The 16,125-nt window shown below is 39.2% G+C and overlaps 1 pseudogene; it reads left to right on the top strand.

Moving 5' to 3' along the window:
• Positions 1-845: 845 nt before the first annotated feature.
• Positions 846-2,513, top strand: LOC145115428 (UDP-glycosyltransferase 84B1 pseudogene; annotated as a pseudogene).
• Positions 2,514-16,125: the final 13,612 nt, after the last annotated feature.

The following is a 16,125-nucleotide window of genomic DNA, read 5'->3' as shown; positions in this document are numbered from 1 at the left end:
AGTGGTTCTTGACTTCTTGGGAGTCTTAATTAAGCACATTTTCCTGTCCACATTGAATTTTGTTAAGTTTGTGTTGTTCTTGTTCATTTCATGTTGTAGATACTCAATTTAGGACAAAAATGTCCTTGCAATTCATTGTTATTACTACATGTGGAGTCTATGTTGTTCCTGCCCTACACATGAAGAGTTGAAGACCAAGGAGTTGTCTTCTTCAGAAATGATGCGGGTTTGTTTAAAGTCTACAAAAAAAAAAAAAATCTAAATGTGTTACCGATGTGGAATAGTTTTGACGTACCTACCAAACCACTTTTTGCGAAGACTATATTGGAAAAATACAATTGAAGTTTGTTATTTTTTATTTAAAATTATGGATTTTTTAAACCATTTCGGTTTAGAACTTTGTTATTTTGAAGTAGTTTTGATTATTTGGTATTAAAACTTGTTTTAATATGAGAATTTTAAATAATTTTTTTAATATAAATGTTAATTTTGAAGTTATGAATGTTAAATAAAGTTAGTATTAACATTTTTGCAAAATGGTATTATGTTCATTTTTACACATTTTTATGTTGAGTTCTATTATTATCAAACAGTTTCAAACAACTTATTCTGTTATGTTTTATTATTACCAAACGCTATATAAATTATTGTTCAGTCCGGCCCAATTTTATTCAGTCTAGTCAAGTTCTATTCCACCTAATTCATCTACCAAACCATCCTTTAAGAATTTAAGATTCTTAAGGTCTTAATTAACACGTTTTTACAAACAAACACGTTTTTGAAAATTCAACTATAAGTGATACTCCATAAAAATATAAATAATCTCACATTAAAAGTGAAAGGACACCAAACAACAACCATATATCTACATAAATTTATCCAAACACATCTATATTTGCAAATAACTCAGCCATGTGATTATTGAAACAAAATCCCGTAAGTAGGAGATTTCTTCTTCTCTTTCCCATCTTCGTCTACTCACACCACAACACACACACACACACAAACACAATGAGTTCGATTTCTGCTGAAGAAAATCAACAAACAAGTGTCCTGCTTATTACAGTTGCAGCTCAAGGTCACATAAATCCCATGCTAAGGCTGGGCAACCTTCTTGCGTCCAAAGGCCTCCATGTCACTCTCGCCACCCATGACCCTGCCCTAAAAGACCACTCCTCCACCGTCGGCGGCGTCCACCTCGAGTATTTTTCCGACGGCATACCTCCAGAACACGATCGACAATCCGGTGATATTGATTTCGCTATGAACACGCTGGGTAAGTTTGGACCAGGAAACCTTTCCGCTCTGATTCGAACCCACAGCCGAAATTTCGCGTGCATCATCAACACCCCTTTCATGCCATGGGGGGCTGACGTCGCGGCGGAGTTTGCGCTACCCTGCGCCATGGTTTGGATCCAACCATGCACAGTCTATCAGATATATAACTGTTTTTACAATCGTCTCAACGAGTTCCCAACTGAAAATAACCTTGATATGATCGTGAATTTGCCTGGGCTTCCACCACTGTGTACGGAGGAGCTACCGTCCTTTGTTCTTCCGTCGAATTCGTTTCGTAGCTTCGATGGTATATTGCAGGAAGTCTTTCATAACCTGCATAAGGTCAAATGGGTGTTCGGAAATACGTTCTTGGAACTGGAGAAAGATGTGATAAGGTCTGTGAATAACGCGGGTCATTCATTTTTGCCTGTGGGACCAATTGTTCCGGCAACCCTTTTTGGCAAGGAAGACAACATCGACGGCCATCTAAAGGGTACAAATAAGTTTAAATCAGGCAACGAGAATGATTGTTTAGAATGGCTAGACAAACAACCACCGGCGTCGGTTGTTTATATCTCATTCGGAAGCCTCCTGTTTTCATCTGACAAACAAATAGAAAGCATAGTAACTGGTTTGAAAATTTCGAAACGACCGTTTCTGTGGGTTGTAAAGCTGCCGGAAAATCAAGAAACCCAACAGGTTGGGATCTTGGAGGAGATAAAGGAACAGGGTTTGATCGTGAGATGGAGTCCACAAACTGCTGTCTTATCACATCCATCAGTTGGGTGTTTCTTAAGTCATTGTGGGTGGAACTCACTGATTGAAAGTGTTACCGCCGGTGTACCAGTGATTGCTTGTCCACAGTGGACTGACCAGCCGACGAATGCTAAGCTTGTTACCGATGTTTGGGCCATCGGGGTGAAACTAAATAAGAATCTAGAATCGGGTAATTTTGATGGGGAAGAAATGGCAAAATGCGTGGAAGAGATTATGACTGGGCCTAGATCGGAGGAGTTCAGAAAGAACGCGGCAGGGTTGAAAAGGGCGGCATATGAGGCGGTGGCAGACGGTGGCTCGTCGGACAAGAATATTCAGCTGTTTGTAGATGTAGTTTCTTCTTGCTCATGAAACTCAAGTATGCAATGTAATGATGTGCTTTGTGCATGATATCTTGTACTCTTGTTTTCTTTTATTTTTTATTGGAAATGAATGCTTATTGACATTTTATCAATAAATTGTCACGATGAAGATCTATATTGATTTTCTGTCTAAACATCATTACTTTTTTAAATTATAATTATTGTTTGTTATTCTGAATTATAATGATATGTACACAATTTTGAGAGGCCAATGAGGTGATGACATCAAATTTTAATAGGATAATTATCGATTGGTACATGATAGGCTGGTTTTAGAAGCACTGAGGATCACATGTTGTTTTAAGTCGAAACATGTGGCATACATATTCACAAGGGAAGCTCGTTCAATAACAAGTTAATTCACCCAACATCATCCTACTTACGAGCATCCCAATTTTGGAATTTTTGGTGTCAATTTTTTTTATAATTTTTCATATCATACCAACTTAAACAATTCAAAAATTCTACATAGCTTATCCCAATTTTGGAATTTTTGGTGTCAATTTTTTTTATAATTTTTCATATCATACCAACTTAAACAATTCAAAAATTCTACATAGCTTTATGGGATAATGACTTGAGAGGGTAACGTATTTTAGCTTTTGGTCACTAAATTATTTTTCATGCTTTATTAACTCTTGAATTTGTTGAAACGTGTACATTATACAATTATGACCAGCGATAGTGGGTTTTCCGGTTCTCGACAAGGTTTCCGGTCAAGTGTGATTTTCCGGTTATCTTCTCCGGCGACATTTCCGGCGTTCCTTACCTCCGGCCACACTTTTAATCTAGGTTTTATTGAAGGAATTAGACACAAAACTCAGAAAATGAACTTACAAAACACACCCAACTGTGTGTTCTTGGTGTTACTGTGTGAAAATTCGAAGTTGATGAAGATGAACATGAACATGAACACACGAAAATAAACTCACAAATGGTAGCCTCCGATCTGCAAACCCTTGTCGAAACAAGCGACGGTAAACCCGTGTTGGAACGTCGTCGTCTTCTCCAGAACGCCGCCTTTCTTCCTTCTGATTTTCTACAAAACCAAGCTCTGATATGCAAACCCTAACACCTATGGTTCAGATCTGGGTTTTAAGGGAAAAGTTTTCAAATGCTCTTTCTTGTTCATCTCGTTCATCAATGGCAAAGCTGTAACTCTTTCAGATTTCGAAGATTCATTTCAGATTTCGAGCTTCCTTTCAGATCCAAACCCATCGATTTAGGAATTTTTGGGTTCTACATACATGATGAACACAAGAACAAGTTATTGGTTCGTTTTTCAGATTCAAGTTTGTTTTTTGTTTGTTCGTATACCAACTTTGATTTTTCGATTTAGTGATACAGACGATGAGCACATCTGATATGGGTTTTGTTTCAGAGATGGGTTTTAATGAACCACTATTGAAACCCTTAAAACCGTAAAAACCCGAGATAGGTTTTGATGAACCACCATTAGATCTTTGAAGATTTGTGTTCAAACCAAAACTTTTCCAGAAAATCGTTCACATAAGAATACAAGTACATCGTATTTCTGGTCTTGTTTCAGACCATCAGAGTTCTTATCTTGTTTGAGTTCATCCAATTTATGGTTTTTGAGTTAAGTACATCTGAACCTGTGAAACAACCCCAAATGAAGATGACCGGAAAATCATACTTGGCCGGAAACCACGTTGGAAACCGGCAAAACCCACTATTACCGGTCATAATGGTATAATGTAAACGTTTCAACAAGTTCAAAGGTTAATAAAGCACGGAAAATAATTTAGTGATCAAATGTGACCAAAAGCTAAAGTACGTTACCCTCTCACGTCATTATCCCTAGGGCTGTTCACTATTTGGATAAAAGCGAATTATCCAATTGGACAATTTGGATTGGACTATTTGGTTCAGATATTCGGATTTTTGGATTGGATTCCACCAAAACCGAATTATTATTTTGGATTTCGGATTGGTTTTGGTTTATAAAATAAGAACCGAATAGTCCAAAAAAACCGAATAACAATTTATTATTTATTTATTTTTAATATATCTATATCTATTTAATAATTTTATAAATTACTTTGTTCCAAAAAGTTCAAAATGTTTCACCTAATAAAAAAAATTAATATGCATTTTCTCTCAAAAGTGTTTTATCTATTAAATATTAAATTATAATATAACTTCGTGGTAGTTGTATATAAATTATAAATTACAACTAAATAATTTGTTATTGTTTCTTTTATAAGAATTGGATAATATTATAATTATATATCATTTTAAAATGTTATGCCTTTTGAAAACCAAATTATAAAAACGGATCCAACCGAACTATAATTGGATCGGATTGGATCGGATTTGAATTTAATTTGGACAATTCGGATCCATATTTTGAAAATCGAAATAAATTTTGATTTACTTAATTGGATCGGATCAAACCGATCCATCCAAACGAACACCCCTAATTTATCCCTAGCTTTATTATCACTCTTTATTTATATAAATTCTATTCTATTTTTATATACTTCGTTATATTTAGATTAATATAAATACACAACTATTTATATTGAATAATGTATTATCTTAATTATACAATTTATTAATTTAAATATATTGAGTGTTGTTTTACTAAATCATTACTACGGTTATATTATATATAATTTTTCTTTATAATAACTAAACTTTAAATAAAAAACCGAGGTTGTGGGGTCGGTACACTAAAGACTCAAAACTTGGCTCTTTTAATTAAATGTTGGTGGGGATTGTTGAATGAGAAGGGTAGTCATCACAGGCATATATAACCTTGAAAAAAATATGCTTCTTATAATTGCTTGAAAATCCTCAAATGTTGTTTGGCGTAATATTGCTAAGGCTGTAAACTGCCTTGCTGAGTATGACATAGATTGCGACGAATTTTTCAAACTTATTGATGGACCAAATGTGAAAATTTTATTTTGGAAGGACCCTTGGTGTGGCTTATATCGTTTCAAACAAGATTTTTTAAGCTATACAATATTTAATCAGTCTAATGTTGTGAACTTAGTGATCGTTTATCTATCAATTGTTTTTCTTGGAACTGGAAACATAACTTCGTCTGATGCGGTATCGAGGGAATTATTGCAGCTCTAATTCAATATTGGGGCTATGTAGATTGTATCCTCATCTTCATTCAAGTTTCGCTGTAATCTGAATGTGGATGGGAATTACATGGTCAAATCTATGAGGCAACTAATTGATTCAAAATTGATTCTATTCAAAGATACTAGATCTATCGGTCAAATTTGATTCCCTTAAAAGTTTGGTGCTTTGTATGGAGGGATTCGATAAGCAGAAACCCGGTTGTACATACATTGGCTACTAGATGTATAATTGGTACCCATCCGTTTTGTCCTATGTGTAATAGGGAGACATAATCAGTTGATAATCTTCTAGTGCGATGTGAATTTTCACAGGTGGTGTGTCACTTGTCAAATAAACCCACATTCCAATTTCCTTATGCGGTTATACCTACTACGATCCTTTGAAACCGATGCTCTCCTCCACAACCACCATCTTCCTCCTTCCTTGATTATAAGAAACCATCACGAGAATCATGTCGATCTACAATGAAATCGAGAAACTAACTAAAGTATTGGATTGACCGAAACAAGAAAATGATATGTTCATCACTCATATGCAAGGTGAACTAGCCCTAATTGTGAAATACAGGTGTGCCAAATGGATCATCAAAACCTTGTTCTACTTTCTCCCCCTTCTAGACAGGATCTGCTATCGATGGTGGTGAGTCCTACACAATCAAAATATTATAATGCCATGACAGTAAATCCCTAAATCGAACCTTGGACCTGCACAATCGAATCAAGAATGGAGTAACACAAACCTAGGAAAATGAATTACATTCCCGATCTCTTCAACACCATCCTTATCTAGTCCCGACCTCCTCTACCATGGCTTCATTTTTTGCATCTGATTGTTGATTTTCGGAAAAATGTAAAACGTATTTTATCGTTTTTTTCATCTCGAGATCATCTGTTAATTTCAAAATCAATTCCAATTTGTTCTTGATTTACGAATTGATTATCTATTGAAACTAGTTGAAGATGGTAGATGAGGAGCGATGTTCTACGAAACCATTAGCAGAAGCTTTTCCTTCATTTCTACTGACTTGAACATCGACGGAGCTATCTTTTTCTTTTTCTAACCCACAAGAGGATTTCATGTTCTTGTTGTTTATCAAGTTATAATCATGGATGATGATGTAGTGCATCGAGTTTTACAAGAAGGTGGCTGAGATTACTAACAAGAAACCCGCTCTACTTCCTCGTTGTCTCCCTCTATTCTCTAATCTCTTCCCCTATCATGCGGTAGGTTGATTTCATCTTCTTATTTTTGTGTTTCCAACGTGAATGCCAAGTGCTTGATGAAATTACCTAATCAATTTCTTATCTTTTTATGTTTGGATCCCGACCAACAAGATCATTACTTAATCAATTACATTAAAAGAATTATGAAGTTCGATTGTATCCTAAGTTTGTTTGTGTTGTGAAATTTTATGCAAATTCTGACAATATGATTTGAGTTTCATAAATTTTAGTAGTTTATGGAAAGTATAAGAGATGAAAATTATTAATGATAATCATGATTGAATGTATTTTTTTGAAGTGATTCACACGTTTTATTTGAATTTCTAGTCAGATTGATGGTCAAAGAACAAGGTCAAAATTGGATTTCCAATATTTGACATTGAATTGTGATGTGAAATGGTTATAAATGACGGATATATAAAAAAAATTGATGGACCAGTTAATGCGATGTTTGAAGTGTTTAAGGAGTAAATACATAACTTTAACCAAACCATAATATCGATTTTTGTAATTTAAATAACTTCTAAAATAGTGGACATGTGTCATTTTATGATTGGTAGTTGCATTTTCTATTGAATCTTCTCATATATATATATATATATATATATATATATATATATATATATATATATATAACAACTAAATTAAAAAAAAGACACAAAATATTTTTAACAATGAAAATGTCAATCAACTTATCGGGATGTTTCAAAGAAGCCATTAGTCAAACATAAAATAAACTAGACAAACATAGAAAAGATTAAATGCCTAAGTCTTTACATGTTCAAATTGCTTTCAAACATCTGTAAATAACCTAGAGATTATCACCTCATGCCGAAATTAAAATACAACGTTAGATTAGAAAGCCTAATGAGATACCAACGAGGTAGACTCATAATATATCTTTATAATAACATAATTTTAAAAAACAAAACAACAAATCGACAAACATTGCATATAATAATCATCAACCATATTGTATAAAAACATGATAAAGCTCATAAACATCATAATAGTGTAAAAATGTAATGTATGATATGCTTCCTTTCAAAACACCAATTAAGTCAACATTATCAGCTCATTATGTCAAATCATCATCACAAAAAATAAACCATTATCAGAAAGCACAAACCCTTATTAAAAAAACAAAAACCCTAATAAGAAAGAAATATCTTTATCACAAAGAAGATATTTGTTAGAAAATAACACATTAATGTGGCCTTAGGACTATTTTGTAATGCTTATTACATGTAAGGTATATTTATATTGTGTACCATAATGTTTTCCATAATAACATATCAGGTCCCTAGACTTTAATATTTATAGTATGATGGATATGACAATTGTCTATAACTTGAGGGACCAAATTTGTGTGGTTCCATTCTATTTTCTATAACACCTATTCCACGTATTATTTGATTTAGTTAATTTCAGGGTTTTTGGTGCATGGACTCGGCGAGTTAGGAGTCCAACTCGTCGAGTACGGGCGTTTAATCATGGACACGGATCGGGACCAACTCGGCGAGTCGGAAGGCCCGACTCGGCGAGTTGGAGCTGTAAAGAGAAAACCCTAATTTCGGGGTTTGCCCCCTATATAATGATCATTAACCGCCCTTGTGGCCTCCCCTAGCACCTTATCTCCCTACAAAAAGCAGTTTTCGGCCGTAAACCCCCTTGAGTGAGAAGAAGAGCTTGGTTTAGAAAACTTGGAGTGTTGAAGAAGGGATTTAGAAGAAGGAACAAGAAGGGAAGCAGTGGATCCGGCATCTACACTGTATTGGTCACCATTCTATGGCAGTTGAGAAGGATCAGCGTGTGGGATATATTTGACTTCAGCTTACCAGTTCAACCTTTGAGAGGTGAGTCTTCTCACCATACTAATGGGTCTAAGGCACCAAGGCTGACCCATTTTATGTGATGCGGATTGTTGATTGATTATGTGATATGATAGTATGACATTTGCATGGAAGACCACGTGGTGGTTCCCGTGGAATTTGGTATAAGACCTTGGAGGGTTTCCATATCATCCTAGCATATCTGCTTGTATAGTATGGGTTATGTCTTGTTTGGTAGTAAAGACCTTGTGGGGGTTCCCAAGGCAGGAAGACCTTGTGGGGGTTCCCAAGGAAGGAAGACCTTGTGGGGGTTCCTAAAGCAGGAAGACCTTGTGGGGGTTCCTAAAGCAGGAAGACCACGTGGCAGATAAGACCACGTGGGGGTTCCCATGGCATTAAGTGTAAGACCCTGGAGGGTTTCCAAGGCTTCCTTATATGTTGTATGCATGGCTTATATGGTAGAGATAGCTTTTATAGCTAATATGATATGTGTTATGTGGATTGTGTGTGGGGTATGCTCTGGGGGACTCACTAAGCATTAGCTTACAGGTTGTGGATTTGTTTCAGGTACTTCAGATCCCAAGGGCAAAGGCAAGGTGTGATGACATGGCGTGCACTCTCTCCCAGGCGTTTTTATGGACACTCTGATATTTGAAATAAAAGTTGTATTTGATATATGTTTTGAAAACAATTACGATTGGATTTCTTAAATTATGGAAATGTGTTTGCTTATCTGAAGATGAAAATTTTCTTTTGAAAATTTGGGTCGTTACAAGTTGGTATCAGAGCCTTGGTTTGAGGGATTTGGGCACACTCTCGGGTGTGTCAGGACTCAAACTAAGGAAATGGTAAAATTGTTTTCAAAAAAATAAAATAAATAAAAAAAAGGTTTTTGAAACAAAGGAAAAGATGAGAGTGCAACGCGCGTGATCAGCCGAGCAAAGTAAGTAGTTTCCCCAATATGTTAGCCATGTTATACTGATATTTGAGCTATGATAATCGTATGGAACTTGCTATGTGTATGCTTTTAAAACTATATACGGTTAAGAGCTTATAGCCTTAGAATGATTGATTTGGCCTTATTTCCTGTTCCTTGTATGGTTGTGGTCCTAGGGTAGAATCTCTTATTCGAAAGTCTATTTGATCCTTTTCTGTGTATAATTTTCATGCATAAAGGCAACCTGTATGATTGGTCTGATTGACGTGAGTAGAGAAAATCTTAGGGCAGCCTAGGATTTGAGATATGCGGTAGTCTGTGGGGTATGGTTATTTGGGACGAACTGGAGTTATCAGGTAGATCATTGGGCTAACGTACAGGTAGGTGTGGAATGTAGTATTGGGCCCGTACTACTAAAAACACAGGACCTGTACCCGAGCAAATGCTAGACTTGACAGATCTAAGGAGAACCGATGTGGGAAGATCTCCTATACAGATGTCCTAATTATTAGGGTTTATGACATTTTAGTTCAGCATGGTGGTAACACGATTTGGGACAGGGGGATCAGGATCAGGATCTGGATGTGGATCCGGATCGGGTAGCGGTACAGAGCCCATCGATGAGAGGTTACGCGAGATCATTGCAGTCGACATTACGAAGGGTATCCTTGACGCTACCCCAGTGATATTTGGGACGGTCAAGGAAAGTATTATGGAAATCATGGAGGAGAGGCTCAGGTCATTCAGAGCCGAGATTGCTGCAGGCCATATTGGGGCCCGAACTCCCTCGTTTCGGGAGTTCAAGGTGTGTGGAGCGCCAAAGTTTTTTGGGGTCAGGGACCATATTGTTAGCCGACACTGGGTGGCAGATATCGAGAACGCCCAGCGTACGAGTTCTTTCCCGGATGTGGCAAAGGTGGGTTTCGCTTCATGCATGTTGAGAGACAGAGCCCGAGACTGGTGGGGTGAGGTGACTAGTCAGGTGGGAGCAGCCGGTGTGGCTGAGATAACGTGGGCCGAGTTTGTTCGGCGATTCGAATTGGAGTTTGCACCACCCATTGAGGTGCAACGAATGTTGAGAGGGTTCCAGGAGCTCCAGCAGACCACCGAGACTGTGGCAGAGATCACCGCCAAGTTTTGGGAGCGAGATTTGTTGATCCCACAGTACGCTACGGATGAGGATATGAGGCGTACGAGATATCATTCCACGCTGAGGGATGATATCCTGGAGTTTGTGTGCTTTACAGAGTGCAAAACCCTGAACAAGATGGTGGAGAAGGCCCGCAAGCGGGAAATGGAGTTGGACTTCCACACCAAGCGGAAGCCAGAGCAGGAACAGGCAGCAGTAGGTCAAGCTAAAAAGCCTAAGACCTCGGATACCTCCAGTAAGGGCCAGCAAGGTCGTGGCCAGTGTGCCAAGTGTGGGAGATCTCATGGGGGAGCTTTCCGGGGGATGAACCCGGTGTGTTATACATGTGGTCAGCCGGGCCACGTGAGCAGGGACTACCCCCAAGAAGGGATTGATATGTTTCCACTGCAATCAGGTTGGCCATAAATAGGCCGATTGTCCGAGGTTGCAGGGAGGGGGAGGAACGGTGGCGGCGCCTGCGCCCGCCACGATGAGGATTACGGATGGCCGCCCTGCTAAGGTGGATGCTCCAGCGGTGAAGATTCGCGCATTTCAGCTGACTATCGAGGAGGCTCGGGCAACTCCAGATGTTATGGTTGGTACGTGTTTATTCTTCTCTGCTCACTATTTATTTATATTGCTTGTGTGTGCATTGTACATATGTATAGGGACCTTTTTGGTCAATGGTATGTCGGCTCATGTTTTGTTTGACTCGGGTGCTACCCGATCGTTCGTGTCTCTTGCACTTAGCAAGAAGTTCCGAGATGCGTTGAGAACTTTGGATTCCCCGCTCGACATAAAGATTGAAGACAACCGCACCGTGAGTGCTGAGAGGGTGTATCGGGGTTATGTCCTGAATGTACTGAGGGAGAGGTTTTGTGTTGATTTAGTCCCAATACCGTTGCGAGGGCTGAAGGTGATTGTCGGGATGGATTGGTTGGGGGCTAATGGGGCCATGATCGATTGCGAGCGCCAATTAGTGAGGGTTCAAACCCCAAGTGGGGGAGAACTGTTTATACATGGTGAGAGGGCCTCGCATGGGCCGACCCTCTGTTCGGGTGCGAGGGCTAGGAGGTTTATGCAGCAAGGATGTACGAGATTTCTGGCTTACATCTCAGACACGAGAGTTGAGACTACGATGGATGTGGGTAGTGTGCCGGTGGTATAGGAATTTCGGGATATTTTCCCGAAGAGTTACCAGGAGTGCCTCCGGAGAGGCAGGTTGAGTTTCGCATTGAGTTGGTGCCGGGTGCCGCTCCGATAGCGAAGGCACCATACTGGCTAGCACCGCTCGAGATGCAGGAGTTATCTACGTAGCTTCAGGAGCTGCTAGACCGAGGGTTCATCAATCCGAGCAGTTCCCCGTGGGGAGCTCTGATCCTGTTTGTGAAAAAGAAGGATGGATTGCACTGGATGTGCATTAATTTTCGAGAGCTGAACAAACTGATGGTGAAGAACCGTTATCCGTTACCGAGGATCGATGATTTGTTTGATCAGCTGCAGGGTGCGTCTTGGTTTTCCAAGATTGATCTTCGGTCGGGATACCATCAGATGAGGATTCGGGATGAGGATATACTGAAGACGGCTTTCAGAACTCGGTAAGGGCATTATGAGTTTGTGGTGATGCCGTTTGGGCTCACCAATGCCCCAGCATCGTTCATGGATCTCATGAACCGGGTGTGTAGACCGATGCTGGATCGGTCGGTGATCGTTTTTATTGATGATATCTTGGTCTATTCTAAGACCAGGGAGCAGCATGAGCAGCATTTGAGGGAGTCACTGGAGATCCTGAGGGCGGAGAAGCTTTATGCAAAGTTCTCCAAGGGTGATTTATGGCTATGGGAGGTGCAGTTTTTTGGGCACATCATCAACCAGGAGGGTATTTCGGTTGATCCAGCGAAGGATGAAGCAGTGATGAAGTGGGAAGTACTGAAGAATGCTTCCGGGATTCGTAGCTTCTTGGGTTTAGCAGGCTACTATCGAAGATTTATCCGGGATTTCTCCAAGATTGATGTGCCCTTGACCCGCTTAACCAAGAAGAACATGACATTTTGTTGGGGTACGGATCAGCAGTTGGCTTTCGAAACCCGAAGACGGAGGTTATGTGAGGCTCCGATACTAGTGCTACCCGAGGGGTTAGATGATTTGGTGGTTTACTGTGACGCATCGATTTTAGGGTTAGGTGCGGTACTGATGCAGAGAGGGCATGTGGTAGCTTACGCTACGAGGCAGTTGAAGACTCATGAGGCGAATTACCCCACTCACGACCTGGAATTGGGGGCAGTGGTGTTTGCCCTCAAAATTTGGAGGCACTACTTGTACGGGGTAAGGTGTACCATCTATACTGATCACAAGAGTCTGAAGTATTTGATGGATCAGCAGAACCTCAACATGAGACAGAGGAGGTGGTTGGATGTACTGAAGGACTGCGTGTGACATCCCCATTTTCACGGCCAGAAAAGACCGATTTTGTTTATGCTTTATAAAAATCAGAGTACTTCTTTTAATAAAAATGTTGCGGAATTAGTTCCCAGTAAAACATGATAAATACATTATCAAAGCATTTCCGAAGAAATGTATTTTTATTCATTTTAAAACATTTGGGATGTCATCGTCAATACAGAAACATAAGCATAAACAGAACTTACATTCATTTACACTAGTGATCTACATCTCTTTTAAATCTCTCTGTGTAAAGTAGCTTCATATTGACACCTGTGATACAAATAAGCTTGAGTGAGTCAGGTTGGGAAACCTGGTGAGTACATAGGGTTTTCAACCCATAATAATATAATTATTATGTTTAAACATCAAACAATCAACCCAATTACCCATCCCCATTATCTTCTTTACTCTTAAGGATCTACCCTAAGAATCAACTATTCCTCGTTCATTCATTCCTAAGGATCATCCTAAGGAATCGGCACGAAGTCCATCGTCACCGGGATTTAGGCACTAAGTCTGCATAGTCGCCAGAATTTATACAATAGGCACTAAGTCCGCATAGTCACTAGGGTTTAGGCACTAAGTCTGCATAGTCGCCATGGTTTATACAACAGGCACTAAGTCCGCATAGTCGCCAGGGTTTTGGCACCAAGTCTGCATGATCGCCAAGGTTTAGGCACCAAGTCTGCATGATCGCCAGGGTTTAGAGTACACCGGGTGAACACATCGTTCACAACACCTACAGGTTGCGAGCCTGCTAGCGTTCCACTGGACTGTCTAGAATAGTCTGTGGTTGTCATCCCTACTCTGCTAGATGACGGGGACATCATTTGGGAAAAAGGCTTCTCATATCGTCCACCTCTCACCCTTACCTCATGGTCTAACTCATCATCCAACTCATATGTCATCTACCCATGTTTTACCCAACATATTATGTAGATATAAATACATATACAGTTTAAATCATATAAAACTTGTATAAAATCGTTCCTCCAGCATAGATAGCAAGTATACAGATAATATGCACACATAGCACGTAATTTATATAAAATACTTCATATCTATGTGTAAGATGAAAGTAACTATACACTCACTTGAAAAGGTGGTGATTCCGAACTTTGACAGCGCTTCGCTTCTTAAAAAAAATAATTTCCTTCGACGAAACCTAGTATTATTACCACTAGAGTTTAGTTTATTATTCGCTGAGACTAATTAATAGTCTAGCTGTTATTACTATTATATAAGCGTTAAACAATACTTATATAACCCATAATAATAGCCCAAGTACTTATTATAAGTTCCTAATAACGTTACTATAATTAAATAAAAACTATATTAAAAATAGCGTAGACGTAGCTCACTTACAGCGGGTTTTATAGAAAACCGGGCTTTGCTTGGAGCAGCGTTCGCGAGCCGGAAAGCTCTTCTTCTCGGAGCCATCGAGCACTCCGGGGCTTCCACCTCGTGCTAGGGAGGTTCCCTAGGCTTTTCGGGGGGGGGGGGGGGGGGGTTCGGGGCTAGAGAGAGGTTGTAGAGAGAAAGTAAAGAGAAGAAAGAATGGGAAAGGTGTGAAGAAAATGATGGTGGGAGAGGTTCTATTTATAGGGTGAAAAATGGCTGAACTTGGTGCCACATGTCACCATCTAGTGGGAAGACTTGGGGAGAAAGCAATGGCCAAGATTGTGCCACATCAGCCATTTTCGCACAGCACACTTCCGACTTCTAAAATCCGTAACTTTCACATACGACCTCCGTTTTTGACGTTCTTTATATCCACGCATAGGTAAAAATAATATCTACAACTTTCATTTTGACTCCGTCGGCTAATTCTCGACCGATCTTAAATTTAACAGTACGAGGAGATTATACTGTTAAATGTCCGCGTAAAATTCATAACTTCTACATACGAACTCTGTTTTCATCTGTCTTTTTACCGTTGAGTTCCTATTAATGAGATCTTCAATTCTCATTTAGGTCGCGTAGGCCAAAAACCGCTCGATCTAAAATTCGAGTTTCGGGTTGTGCACTGCTAAGCCAAATCTTAGAAAATTCATAACTTCCTCATACGAAGTCAAATTTGGGCGTTCTTTTTTTGTATGTTCTCGGTTTAACGTATACTACAACTTTTGTTTAGATTTCTAAGGGTAAAAGTCTTCCATCGTAAATTCACTATTTACGTCTCCCGGTGTCGTGCCGGTTTTGCCATAAAACTTCGACGTACCATAACTTCTTCGTTATATATAACTCGGATTTCAACGTTCTTTATATGGACGGAACCCTTGAGACGTATTCTACAACTTGGTTAAGATTATTTATTCTAAATAACCTTTTGTCAAAAAGTCGTTTTCGACCCCTATTATCTCTAAATTGACTAGCCCGGATCTACGGGCGTTACAATTATCTCCCCCTTAGGATGATTACGTCCCGGAATCATCAACGAAACAGGGCTCACATGATGACTCCATACGTTATCTCTTCATCCTAAGTAATAATCGTAACTTTGATGTTTCTTCGAACAAATATCTAACTCTAAGACTTCCTGATTGCAGGCGGTGCTCGATCTTGCACTTGCTCCCTATCTCACGTTAGACTCCAAATTATGACCTTCAAGTCACAATCTCGATCCTTACTGGAGACTGCTTCTTCTTCTTAAAAAAAACTAAGATAAGTTATTTTATTACTAAAATGGAACGATGTGTCATATTCCAATGACCTATCATCGTATGCTGCAATGCTTAGACTCAGGTCTCTTAGAGTCTTCCAGAACAGACTATACTTTCCTTCATGTTCTAATCTCATCTTAAAAGGTAGCATTTCTAGCTACAAGCAACTTTTCGCGATACCTCTACTGATCGCTTTTTATTTCAATCTTCCGTTTTAAGTCAGATACTACATCGAACTTGATTCTCTGAACCACATAAATTACTCAGCGTAGTTGGACTCAATTTGATATGACCACTAGGGTCGGAATAACAATCATCTTCTTAGTCATTATCGAAACGATGGTAACGACATACTTGAA

Source organism: Lactuca virosa, chromosome 5 (assembly GCF_052849685.1).
Source record: "Lactuca virosa cultivar CGN04683 chromosome 5, Lactuca_virosa_CGN04683_v6, whole genome shotgun sequence".
NCBI lineage: Eukaryota > Viridiplantae > Streptophyta > Magnoliopsida > Asterales > Asteraceae > Lactuca > Lactuca virosa.
This window is presented reverse-complemented; position numbering and strand designations above follow the sequence as displayed.